Source organism: Sus scrofa, chromosome 12 (genome assembly GCF_054392235.1).
Source record: "Sus scrofa isolate SSC_HxYL_T2T_F1_AM1 chromosome 12, Sscrofa_HxYL_maternal_Yorkshire_Landrace_v2.0, whole genome shotgun sequence".
NCBI classification, from domain to species: Eukaryota; Metazoa; Chordata; class Mammalia; order Artiodactyla; family Suidae; genus Sus; species Sus scrofa.
The window spans coordinates 46,505,906-46,519,664 of record NC_139394.1 but is presented as its reverse complement, the minus strand read 5'-3'; the positions used below and the strand labels follow the sequence as shown (position 1 = coordinate 46,519,664).

The window sequence follows — 13,759 nt, the reverse complement described above, 5'->3', positions numbered from 1 at the left end:
AAAATTACCCATCCAATGAAAATGGCATTATCACAACCTCATTTACCACTGAAGAGGATACTAAAACTGCATAACCACCAAGTAACTCCCAGGAACTGCTATCAGAGGGTAAAAGCAGGGCAAGGTAGCAGCAAGGCTTTGAAACAGAGCAGAGTATAAAACTGATAAAAGTAATGCTGAAGCGACATTATCTACTGACTAAAGAGAAAAGCTTTTAAAAAAGCAATAAATGAAAGAACATTTTTGTACCTATTTATGGCATGGATGCATTTTTATTTTTGAAAATCTAGTAGACATCTCTCTTACTTGCATATCTATATCCACATAGAGAAAAAAGTCTGGACAGATAAGCACAAAGTATTAAGACTGCTTTCTTTCTAAATGGAAGAATTACATTTTTTTAAACTTTTTCTGAGTACTTAATTTCTAGTTTTTTTTGTTTGTTTGTTTGTTTTTTACAACAAAAGAAGGTTTTACAAGAAACTGACACGAGTGCCAAGGACAGGGAAAGATGAGGTTTTTATAAATATATTACTGACTTCTGATCAATACACAGAGGAAACAGCATCACAAAAAGAGAATAAAATTTGGCACAGTTTGAAGCAGCAGTTTTGATAGCATTAATATGATCAGAAAAATGCTTCAAAATCTGCTGAGAAAGAGAGTAAGTTTTTTTTTTGTTTGTTTTCTTTTTTTTTTTTTTTTTTTTTTTGTCTTTTTAGGGCTAAACCTGCAGCACATGGAGGCTTCCAGGCTAGGGGCTGAATCAGAGCTGTAGCTGTCAGCCTACATACACCACAGCCACAGCCATGCCAGATCCAAGCCACATCTGTGACCTACACCACAGCTCATGGCAACGCCAGATCCTTAACCCACTGAGTGAGGCCAGGGATTGAACGTGTGTCCTCATGGACACTAATCAGATTCGTTTCTGCTGAGCCGCAATGGGACCTCCTTGATGGTATTAATAGGATCAGGAAATGCTTCAAAATTCCACAGAGAAAGAGAGTAACATTTTTTTTTTCAAAGCACATAATATCCACTCCAAGGGAAAAGAAATCACTTTCTGATATTTTTTTGCTGTGCTAGATCATGCAGATTTTTTGCTGCAGGAAATCTATTAAAAAAATAAATAACACTAATGACACCCAGGTAAATCCCCACAGGTGGGATTGGTTTTACTTTTGTTCCAACTAATGTGTGAACATTGCTTAGGAGTAGCCATGCTGATAGAGTCTGAAGTGCCTTCAGATAGCAAAATACTTAGTAATCCCATTAAAATATGTTTGTTTTTTTTGTCTTCTTTTGCTATTTCTTTGGGCCGCTTCCGCGGCATATGGAGGTTCCCAGGCTAGGGGTCGAATCGGAGCTGTAGCCACTGGCCTACGCCAGAGCCACAGCAACGCAGGATCTGAGCCGCGTCTGCAACCTACACCACAGCTCACGGCAACACCGGATCGTTAAAATACATTTTTAAAGAGGAATGTGATAAGGCTTCCACTATTTTTTATTTTTATATTTTTTCTGTCTTTTTAGGGCCACACCTGTGGCATATGTTAAGTTCCCAGGCTAGGGGTCGAATCTGAGCTACAGCTGCAGGCCTACACCACAGCCACAGCAACGCTGAATCTGAGCCACATCTGCGACCTACACCACAGCTCGTGGCAATGCCAGATCCTTAACCCACTGAGCAAGGCCAGGGATCGAACCTGCATCCTCATGGATACTAGGCTGATTCATTTCCACTGAGCCATGACGGGAACTCCCTAATTTGTTTTTAAAATGAAGGCTTAGGATCAATTACAAAGTAACATCTGCTCAATTCCAAGTAAACAAGGTAAAAAAAAATGTAATTAATTATGGATGCAATGTAAACTAATAACTGGAATTGCCGTGCAGTTAAAGAAAAACTGTATTGCATTTGGTAACTGAATTTGTGCCCCAGAGAATGTAATTACTTTCTCAACACATTAAAAATAACTTAGGAGTTCCCAATATGGCTCGTCAGAAACCAATCTGACTAGAAGACAAAATAAAAATAAAAAGACAAAAATAAATAAATAAATTAAAAAAATAGCTTATGTCGGGGTGTTTGTACTTAGATTTACATTACTATTCTTTTTTTCTTTTTTTTTTTTTTTTTTTTTTTTTGTCTTTTTGCCTTTTCTAGGGCCACTCCCACGGCATATGGAGGTTCCCACGCTAGGAGTCAAATTGGAGCTGTAGCTGCTGAACCACACCACAGCCACTGCCATTCGGAATCTGAGCCACATCTGCGACCTACACCACAGCTCATGGCAACGCTGGATCCTTAACCCACTGAGCAAGGCCAGGGATCGAACCCAAAACCTCATGGTTTCTAGTCAGATTCGTTAACCACTGAGCCATGACGGGAACTTCCTACATATTATTCTTAAACAAATATTTACATAAGTTTCTGTTGACCTGCAGCTTTCTTTTCCTTGAATTTAAATTGCTCGTCAGGTAATCAGGCCACTGTCATCACACATACATGCAAGGCATCTTTCACCCACTCAGCTTTTTCTTTCTTTCTTTTTTTTTTCACAGAGACTTAGATTTGCTTTATTAGTCAATCAGAATTTTTTCTTTTTTTGATTTCATAGATATACATGTGTGTAATGATTTTTCTTTTTTTTCCATTATAGCGGCTCACTCAGCTTTTTCTAGCTGAAGCAACGCAGTGGCCACAGATTCTGAGCCAGACATGGGCCCTTGTCCCAGGCTCAGCCACGTACTAGCTGTGTGACTTTTGATAACTGCTTCCCAAAGCTTCCACAGCCTCATGTACAAAAATGCAGGGTACCCCCTGTACACTGGGTAAAGGATTCATTAGAGGAACGTATATAAGGCAATCCGCAAGTATTCAAAAGGGTGACACCTGCCTAGACAAATCATGGCTTTCCCACTTAGCTGGGAACTTGAGCAAGTTATACCTCCCTGGGTGTCAGTTTCCCCCAGTGCAAAATGGAGCCAGAGCACCCAGCTGAACAGGGCTGCTGTTGAGAGGCGGCGCGTGTAACGGGCTGAAAGTGTGCTTGACACGATTTGTTCCCTGAGTGTCAGCTCCTGTCCTTAGGTCGCTGATGAGGCTCCTTGCTGCTGCCTCTCAAGGCTTCTTGATTCTGTCTTCCCTGCCAGAGCCCTTCCGCTGTGCCCTGTTCTGCTGTTTCCGGACTATCTTTGGCTGCTCTACACCGAACATCGACTGGGTTAGAGGAAATGTCTTCAACAACACAGTAGGCTTAGAAGAAAGAATGAACAAAGTCTACCCTTTCCCCAACTCGGTCTCTCTTATTTCCCTTTTCAGGGGGTGCCTGAGGCAATTTTCCAACCTCAGAAATGGCCAAATGCTTTCCACAACAGATACACTTCTTAAATGCTAACTAAATGTGTAAGCAAGGAGAAATATTTTAAAAGGGGGAAGAGATTTCACTAACAAATCCCCACTTTGTAGCACTGTATCAAGACGGCTATTTTTCATAATTTCTTCCTAAAGTAAATGCTACTCAGGGTCTTCAAAGTAAGGCTGTCGTCAACAGAAGCAGTGCTTTTACTCTCTATGATGTGTGGAGCTACAAAAATGCTTAAATATGATTTATAGCGCCCCATCTCCTTATAGCTGTCATTCCTAAATAGGGAATTAAGTCTGGAATACTTTGCATGTTGTCCTAATTACATTATACACATTCATTAAACCTAACTTCAGTCTGTGAACACACACTAATGAGAAAGGCCCAGCAAGATACAAATGGATGTTCAGTCCGCTGCATTAAAAACAGTTACTTTCACCAACTTTATTGACGTGAGCAAGAGGCATGTTTGATTTCAAAAATAAAGTAAAACTAAAAAGAAAATGTAGAGAATAGAAGTTATATATGATTGAAGAATGCACCTTTCTTCTGCCATACTACTAAAAATTAATTAAAGTTATAGTTGATTTACAGTGTTGCGTCAATTTCTGCTGCACAGCACCGTGACCTGGTCATTCACTCACACACACACACACACACACACACACACACATTCTTTTTCTCATGCTATCTTCCATCATGTTTTATCCCAAGCAACTGGATAGAGTTCCCTGTGCTGTATAGTAGGACCTCACTGCTTATCCATTCTAAATGCAATAGTTTGCAACGAAACTAGAACACACCCTCACGCCATGCACAAAAATAAACTCTAAATGCCTTAAAGACTTAAACATAAGACGCCATAAAACTCCTAGAAGAGAACACAGGCAAAACATTCTGACATCAAGGGTACAAATGTTTTCTAAGGTCAGTCTCCCAAAGCAATATAAAGAAAAACAAAAATAAACCAAAGGGACCAAATCAAACTTAAAAGCTTTTGCACAGCAAAGGAAATCATAAAAAAAAAAAAAAAAGACAACCTACAGAATGGGAGAAAATAGTTTCAAACCGTGCAACAAGGGCTTAATTTCCAAAATATACAAACAACTCATATACAACTCAACAGCAAAAAAACAAACAACCCAATTGAAAAATGGGCAGAAGACCTGAATAGACATCTGTCCAAAGAAGACATACGGATGGCTAACAGGCACATGAAAAAATGCTCAACATTACTAATTATTAGAGAAATGCAAATAAAAACTGCAATGAGGTATCACCTCACACAGGTCAGAATGGCCATCATGAACAAGTCAAAAATAGCAAATGCTAGAGAGGTTGTGGAGAAAAGGGAACCGTCCCACACTGTTGGTGGGAATGTACATTGGTACAACCACAATGGAAAACAGTACGGAGGTTCCTCAGAAAACTAAATATAGAACGACCACATGATCCAGCAATCCCACTCCTGGGCATATATCCAGACAAAACTTTCACTGAAAAAGATACATGCACCCCTCTGTTTAAGTATTGAAGATGGAAGGAAGTCCAAGAACTACCACCCATTTAATAGGACATTTTGGGATAGAAGCCCAATCGTTCATTCACCATCACGGTCACCGGAAAAGCAGTAGTGACCAAGCACAGTGGTACCTGCCCTCATGGAGCAGTCGGTGAAGGTACCCCCTCCCCTGTCCCCACAACCATGATCAAAAGGTGTCCACACGTAAGGTCAGGATCGGTAAGCCCTGTTTCCCTAGCTAACAACCTGTCAATCATCCTCCATTCTTTCTTCTCCTTTACCTTCTAAACCAATGGACCAATCTGTCATCAGGACCTCTTGAGTCTAGCTCAGGAATGAGTCACAAACAGTCCAAGACTCTAGCTCCACCATCACCCAATTCCCTAGCCTTCAACCTGCCCCGAGAACTACAGTATTCCCCTAACTAACCTCTTGCCACCAGCCTGCCTCATACAATGCGGCTGAAGTTCCTGCCCCCCACCCCCAAGCAAACACTATTCCTTTTCCTCAATTTAATAGCCTCTCTTTGCCTACAAATGGACATATAAAGTCCTGAACAATCTGGTCCCAAAGCCTACCTGACAGGTTCATCCAACACAGCTCCAGTTTTTTTTGCCCTGGATACACTTCCTGCTCGGCTCCTTAGCAAACACTGATTAACCCATCACTCCACTAATGCCACTAAAACGTTACCACCTCTTTCCCTGCAGAAGAGGATGCCTCCTCCTCTGTGATCTCCTCGTATTCTGTGCCCACCTCTATCCGAGCACTGAATACATTTATCTGTTATTGTTTGCAGAGCGTCCCTTGTCACTATCCAAGCTCACTGAAGGGACCACGTCCTACTTATCTTCCGAACTCTACGCTAAGCAGCATGCCTACCGCAGAAATGCACTCATTGTCTTGAATAAATGAATATAACTGCCACAGAGAATCTTCTTACACAGCCCTGACGTTGGTTCCCCAGAAATGGCCACTACCTGCTCATACTGGTCCTACTTGAGTCCACGGAGAATACAACATACTCTTCGTCCCATGAATGCCTTTCTCATTGGAAAACAGCCATCATCAGGTCCTCCTGGGTATTCTTCTCCGAGAGAACCATGAACTGTACTGTGGGCTTTCTTTCCTATGTCACAACCTGAAGTCTCTCTACCATCCTGGCTGTGCTTTCTCTGAACACATCCTAGTTTACTTCTATCCCTTTAGAATGGTGGCCCCTAAAACCCAACGACCACCACGTCCTTTGCTGTAGTCACCACTCTCCAATGAATCTAACCGAAAAGAGAACTGATACGCAGGGGTTCACGCTAATTACTTGATTCGTACTGCGCTTATTACTGACTGAGAAATGTTTAATGTTTCAAGTAAGATTCCGAGGTTTCCATCATGAAGGCAATGCTCAGTAAACACCCTGGAAACTAAACACGGTGCGGGGGGCATCCGATCTCCTGAATATATCTTGTGAATTCATTACAAGGGAGTTGTGTTGTCTGTTTCTCCAACTCTATTATATATTCAATTAATACATACGTCCCATGTCATACACACAAAAATATTTCTAGTTGATCATAAACCATCATATATTACACACTGACTGCATGCTATTCTAACAACAAATCTGCAAGTTACGTGTTCTTATGATGTACAGCTAAGAACGCTGAAGTTCAGGAAAATGAAGCGACGGGCCCAAGGCCACATGTTGTTTATTTCTAGGGTTTTTTTAATCAGTGACAAATGGACAGGCGTGCCTACATACGAAGTGTAGAGTCTGTTGAATTTGGACATTTGTACAGACCTCCGTAACCCTCATTCGGATTAACACACAGAGAGCTTCCATCACACCAGAGGGTTCTCCCGCCAGAGGTCACCCCTCCCCATGCTGACTTCTTTCCCTCTCAGGGCATGTGCCTGTTCTTGCATCACAGAACGGGAATCATTTAGGATGCAGTCCTGGTCTGTCTTTTGCTCAAGATATCATGTCAGCGAGATTCATTCATGCTGTCGTGGGCATCGCTGGTTTGCTCTTTTGTCCCTGCGACACAGTGTTCCACCGAGGCATATGCCACAGCTTGTTCACCTGTTCTCCAGTTTTAATGAGCATCTGGGCTGGCGTGCCTCGAGCCGCTTTGAACAGCCGTGGGTATGTCTTTCGGTGGACACAGGAATTCACTTCTCCTGGCACAGACCTGGGAGTAGAAGCGCTGGGTGGTCGAACAGGTATATATTTAACCTGAGAAGATCTTGCCAAAGCATTTTCCAGAGTGACTGAATTCATTTACACTCTCCTAAGCAACAGGTAAGCGTTCGAGGTGCTTCGTGCCCTCACCGACTCGTTGTTTCGGTCCGACGCCTTCACTCTAGTCACTCTGATGAATGCGTAAGGCTAGCTTGTGGGTTTCAGCTTGCATTTCCCTGATGTGCCATGATACTGTAGATGTTTAAAATGTTTATTTGTCATTTGGTTAAAGTGCCTGTCTACTTTTTTTTTTTTTTAAATTAGGCTGTTTTGGGGGGAGGGAGTTAGAGGAATTCTTTCTATGTTCTGATTTGAGTCTTTTGTCAGACACATGTATTGCAAAAATCTCCCAGATGTGGCTCATATTCTTTTTTCTTTCTTTTCTTGGCAGCACCCACAGCATACAGATGTTCCTGGGTCAGGGTCTGAATCAGAATCGCATCTGTGACCTATGCCACAGCTGCAGCAATGCCAGATCCTTTCACCCCCAAGCAGGGGGATTGAACCGGTGCCTCCACAGAGACGAGCCGAATCATTAGCCCACTGCACCACAGCAGGAACTCCTCAGAGTCGCTTTTAATAGTTAAACATCATTTTATCAATTTATGTCATCCGTTAACAATTTTCCTACTGCTGGATATTTAGACCATTTCTTATTTTTGCTATAATCAAACACGTTGACGACCAATGTGGCAAGCTTTATCTGTATCTAAAAATTTTCCTTAACCTAGATTCACAAAAGTAGAATTTCTGAATCAATGCATATAACCATTTGGGACTGATATAGACTGAGCCAAACTGCTTCAGAAAGAATTTTATCAATTGATACCAGTACTTGATAATATAAGAGGCTACTCACACATCATGTCCTCACTGAAAAAAATTCTTCCGAGTTTGACAGAAAAAAAAAATCAGTAGTCTGTTTCAATATTTAATTCGGTGACTATGAGTAAAATTGAAAATATTTTTGTTTAGCCATTTATTTTTCACTATTGCAAACGGTCTGTTCATTCTGTGTATGTGAATTTATCTTCTGGAGTCTTTAGAGCTTTTCTCTCTCAAGGTATTAAGCTTTTCTTTTGACACACTATTTTAATATATTTTTATTTTATTATAGTTACTGCAATCATTTCCCAAGGTGTAAAGTGCCTTGTGCTTTTAAGATTTTAAGTAGTCTGGAGTTCCCATTGTGGCTCAGTGGTCACAAACCCGACTAGTATCCATGGGGATGCAGGTTTGATCCCTGGCCTCGCTCAATGGGTTTAGGATCTGGCATTGCCATGGGCTGTAGTGTAGGTCGCAGATTTGGCTTGGATGTGGCATTGCTGTGGCCAGCAGCTGCAGCTTCGATTCGACCCCTAACCTGCCTCAGATGTGGCCCTAAAACAAACAAACAAACAAACAAAAAAAACCCCATAAAATTTTATGTAGTCTGTTATGTGATCACATCCAGCTTAGAAATGTCTTCTCCCTACATTTTCCCTATTCTGTATTCCCTATAGATGAGTATTTCTCTATAAACATTGACATTCATTTTCTTCTAGTTTAAAAATATTTAACTCTACTCCCTGAGCAACCATTTGGGGGGGGCGGGTACTACACTGGACTTTTCTCTCAATCGTACCTCTTTCTAAACAGATAACCAGCTGTGGCAGTGCCATTTATCAAATAAATATTCCTTTCCTCTTCGGATTCATAATGCATACTTTATCACTTATTAAATTTTTTCTACAGGTCATCATCTCCATCCGGGCTCTTTTCAGTTCTACCAATTTGTCTGTTCTTCCCATGGCATCATCCTGTTTCCATTCTTGTAGGCTTATTATTATTTCATTGGACCCAGTTTCCTGGAGCCCCTGCATTGTGTCAGAGCCTAAGGTTAAAATGACGAAGAGACACACCTGGCTCCTGTCCTCAGGGCAGGTACACATGGCGGGGGTGGGGGGAGACAAGTCAGCAGGTGGCAGCAACACAGTGCAAATGCCTGTAACACAAACAGGGAGTTGAGAGCGCCCTAACCCGGACGTGGGGGATGAGCATGCAGCTGCTGGAGGAGGCGATATCAGAAGGCTAAGCAGAAAGCATGCTGCCAAGATCTAAACGTGAAAGAGACGAGAGACTGGAAGTGTGGCAAGAGCTGAGGCTGAGAAAGTATCAAAGGCAAGATCACGCAAGACTTACAGAAATAATTTCGTACTTGATCCTGAGAGCAAGGCGAGCCACTCAAGAGTTTAATCCTGGAGCAGTGTACAGACATGCATTTCAGAAAGACCACTGTGGCTTCGAGAGGCTGAAAGATAACTAGAGGAAAACAACTAGTGGCAATCAAGAGCACAGCCAAGGAGCCTGCTTAGGGTATCGGTAGTAAAAATGAAGTCCTGACTCGATACCCTTCTTTTGCAAACTTTCCTAGCTACCAGAGTAATTCTGAAATTATTTAGCCAAGTTCCCTCCTTGACACCTGACTCCATTCTAATCCAATTTTGATGACTCTATCTGAAATGACACTGCCTCTTCACATGAACTTCTAAAGAATAACAACTTTATACAGCATTTTCCCTATCTTTCAAAAGAACGGCTGCTAAGCCACATCTCCGTTTGTCATATATTTTTGGAACATAGGCCTCTGTTCCCATAACAGCCTTCTGCTTTAATCTTTCTATCTGGGCAGAGCAAAATTCCTTCATTCCAGAGCTGTTTACGGCACTCAAGGCACTGGGGCCATCGTGGTGAAATATTACATGTGCTTCCTGTCCTCCTGGGGCTGACGGGACAGCACAGCACAGAGAAAAATAATTTGATAATTGGAGTACAGGGTGCAAGGTGCTGCCGGTGCACATGGGAGAGGCATCTGGGGAATTCAGGGAGGAAGCCCGGAGGCACTGAAATTCTGAGAAGGTTGTGTAGTCACCCGGGATCGTTAGCCAAACAGAAACAAAGGGGGGGAAAGGTACAAGACTCTTAATCTTTTTTTTTTTTTTTTTTTTTTTTTTTTTTTTAGGGCTGTATCCATAGCTTATGGAGGCTCCCAGGCTAGGGGTCTAATTGAAGCTGTAGCCACTGGCCCACACCACAGCCACAGCAACAAGGGATCCAAGCCACGTCTGCAACCTATACCACAGCTCATGGCAACACTGGATTCTTAACCCACCCATCGAGGCCAGGGATTGAACCTGCATCCTCATGGATGCTAGTCAGATTCATTTCTGTTGAGTCACAATGGGAACTCCGAGAGGCTTTATTTATTTTTTTTTTAAGATGAATTTATTTTTATTTATTTATTTATTTTTTGCTTTTTGGGGCCACACTAGTGGCATGGGGAGGTTCCCAGGCTAAGGGTTGAATGGGAGCTACAGCTGCTGGCCTACGCCACAGCCACAGCCATGCAGGATCCAACCTGCACCACAGCTCATGGCCACGCCGGATCCCAAACCCACTGATCGAGGTCAGGGATCGAACCCACGACCTCATGGTTCCTAGTCGGATGCGTTTCCACTGCGCCACGATGGGAATTCCTAAGGGGCCATGCTAATCTTCTCTGTCTCATTCCAATTTTAGTATGTGTGCTGCCAATCTTGACCAAAAGCATAGGAAATGCCAAAAACCAAAGGGAAGCAAAGGCAAAAGGGACTAAGGTCCAAGCCAAAAAGGCAGCCAAAGTAGGTGGGCTGTTTGAAAATTCAGTTAAGTGCAGGGATGCCTTGGTCCCAACGAAGAAAGAACCTTATTCTTGCCAGAGCCAAGAAGTGAATAAAGAAAACAACCTTGACCAGAATCCAAAGCAGGCTGGAGTCTTAACCAAAATATCCATAAGCCATAGCAGGGGGTCTAAGACACAAGGAAGTGAAAATGACCCTACGAGAGACTTCAGGTAATTCCCAATGCCCCCTAGCCCTCTTTGGTATCGATAAACCAGGACGGACCTATTATTCAGCTGGTGGACACAGAGATACCGCCCATGTGTGTTAGTCTGTATTTATTCTCAGGATTTTTAAAGGCATTTTCTTCCCCCAAAGAGATGTGTTATTCTGAAAACGATTTGAGTCTTATTTTCCAATTTGAACTGAGAGATGTCATTCAAGTCAAAAGATGAGAAACCGAATGATTTCATAGTCTGGCAAAACAACTGGCTGGATAGGCAAAAAGACACAGTTCATGCATTTTCCTTTCCAGGGCTCCCTAAGTTGTCTCTGCTGGAAAGAAAGGGTATTTACACATTAAGACTTTGTTCCCATTACAATCTCCTCCTTAATCTTTTTATCTGGGCAGAGCATAACTCCTTCATTCCAGAGATGTTTACCGCAGTCAAGGGGCCATGATGGTGAAAGGGGAGGCGTGCTTCCCGTTCACAGTACAAGAGGGAGAAAAATAATTTGATAATTAGAGTACAGGGTGCAAGGTGCGGCTGGCACACATGGGAGAGGGACCTGGGGAATTCAGGAAGGCAGCCCGGAGGAAATGAATCTCTGGGAAGGCTGTGTGGGTATCCCCCAGGACCCACAGGCTGGGACCCAAGTGAGGACCTGGAACCAGACACTGGAACGGGGTAACCACACCTGGGTGTGGGCTACAGGTGTGCTCTCCCAGAACCTCAGAATACAGCTTCCTAACCTGTGCTCAGATTACAGGTGTGCCCCCCAGTGCAGCCTCACTCATTTCCCCCAATGGGCAGTTATGGATAGCATCATATTCTATGTGGGTCATGGCTTGAAAAAGGCTGGCAATCCCTGCTTGTAAAGAGCTCATGAAATGTTATTTTTGCCTGTCTGCTGTAATTCATTGGTATTCATTCATTCATATTCTCTGTTACTTCATTTTTCTGTTATTATTTTCTACTCTTTGATACTCATGCAAAACCTGATTATCAACAGTTCCAAAATATACACACGCTGAAATTCAGCCACCAAATGAGAAAGGACAACAGTTTCATTCCAAACATAAAATCCTGGTGAAGAAGTGTGATTGGCCCAGCTTGAGTCAGGTGTCCACTCCTGGGCCAATCACCAGTGGCCTAAAAGGAGGCATATCTTGTATTTAAAATGTGGCTCCCAGAGTCCCCATTGCAGAGGGGGATAATAGTCAGATAAAGAGCAGGTGTTCACTACATGATCTGAATGCTGAAGGGAAGGATCCACAGGCAAGGATGAAGACTCTCAAGAGCAAAAAAGCTAACAGCGGTAGTGCCCTGTGAGGGTGAGAAGAGACAGGCTGCATGAAGGGGCAGGTGGGACTGGCCTTACAGGGGAGGGAGGGGACATCCGCTGGCACAGGGAGGAAGGAGGAAAGAACAGGTGGAGGCCCGGGCATTAGATATGCTGGGAGGTCTGAAGAAGTATTTCTCTGAGAAGCAACAAGGTGATTGCGGGGGATGGGGGGGCAGGAGAGCAATATGAGATTAGCGGAAAGAATCTGAAATAGATGCCACGTGACATGGGAGCGAGCAGCCTAGGAGAGAGCGGGACGAATGCCCGGATGCCCGGCAGTTTTATGATCTGAGTGAGGGTAGCAGCTATAAAGTTGTTAATTACCTATCTGCCCAGTAGTATAATTTTCTTCCACAAGTCTCAGCAGCCTCACAATAGGATCTATAGAGGCAAATAAAAAGCAATTTGATAGGTTCAGGGCAGGACTTTTGCAGGTAAAGGGCAGTGGGAGAGCCCAGCATAAGGCTGAGAAAACAGAGATGCAATGAAGCTTGGGTTGAAAATCCCGGGTTTGGGGGTGAAGGAAGAAGCAGTATGAGAACAAGAAAATAGAAGGCTTTGGGGTAGATGACCAAAAGCGAGGATTCTGAGACAGGTAATTCCTGCAGCACCCGGTGGACAGGGGTCCCTTGGGCCTCTTATGAGTCAGATGCACACTGGATTGATGGTTTCTCTGATATTTATCTTACTTAAAATATTCAGCTATTCCTCATAGTTTTTATATACTTTATACACTTAAAGGGGGTGCCCCCCATCTTCCTTCCTTCCTTCCTTCTCTTCCTCCCCCATCCCTTCCTCCCTCCCCTCCCTCTCTCTCTCTCAATAAATAACCTGCATTCTTTCTCAGGTTGGGTTATCGACTCCAATCAGAGAAAGAAGCATGCTATTTCCAAGACTCTACTGGGACTCAGGCTCCCACTCATGATGTTTCACTAGCCCTCTCCCCACTCTCACTCAGAATACACTTCCCACTCCCTGTGCCCAGATTGCAAAATCTCACCAGTTTTCAAAACCCAGGTAAGTACCCAGTTTTCCAAGGAAGCACTCCAAGATTCCACTCAACAAATCACTATTTCTTTCAATACACTGATTTTTTTTTTATTCCACATAGTTATACTCTCATGTGTTCCATTTCTGATTCTCTTGAAGGAGAGAGATGCTCCTTACATTCCATTTTTAAGCCACACTGTGTGTGCGTGCGTGCGTGCGTGTGTGTGTGTGTGTGTGTGTGTGTGTGTGTGTGTGTGTAGTTGGAGCCAATGAAATACTCTTGATTTAAAGGACTCAGACAGCCCAAGAAGCAGACAAGCATCTTCTTATCCTAAAGTTCACATACCACACTGAGTGTCTATAAAGAACAAGCTCCTGTGACTAAGGAGAAAACAGGGAAGCGTGCTTATGTGACATGTATTCAAAGCTGCAC

At 43.1% G+C, this 13,759-nt stretch overlaps 1 protein-coding gene and 1 pseudogene across 11 annotated transcripts in view; both read right to left on the bottom strand.

The window, feature by feature from the left end:
• Nucleotides 1-13,759, bottom strand: part of MYO1D (myosin ID) — a 368,579-nt gene that overhangs the window by 322,440 nt on the left and 32,380 nt on the right. The gene's annotated exons all lie outside the window — the stretch shown is intronic.
• Nucleotides 10,651-10,715, bottom strand: LOC146398255 (U6 spliceosomal RNA; annotated as a pseudogene).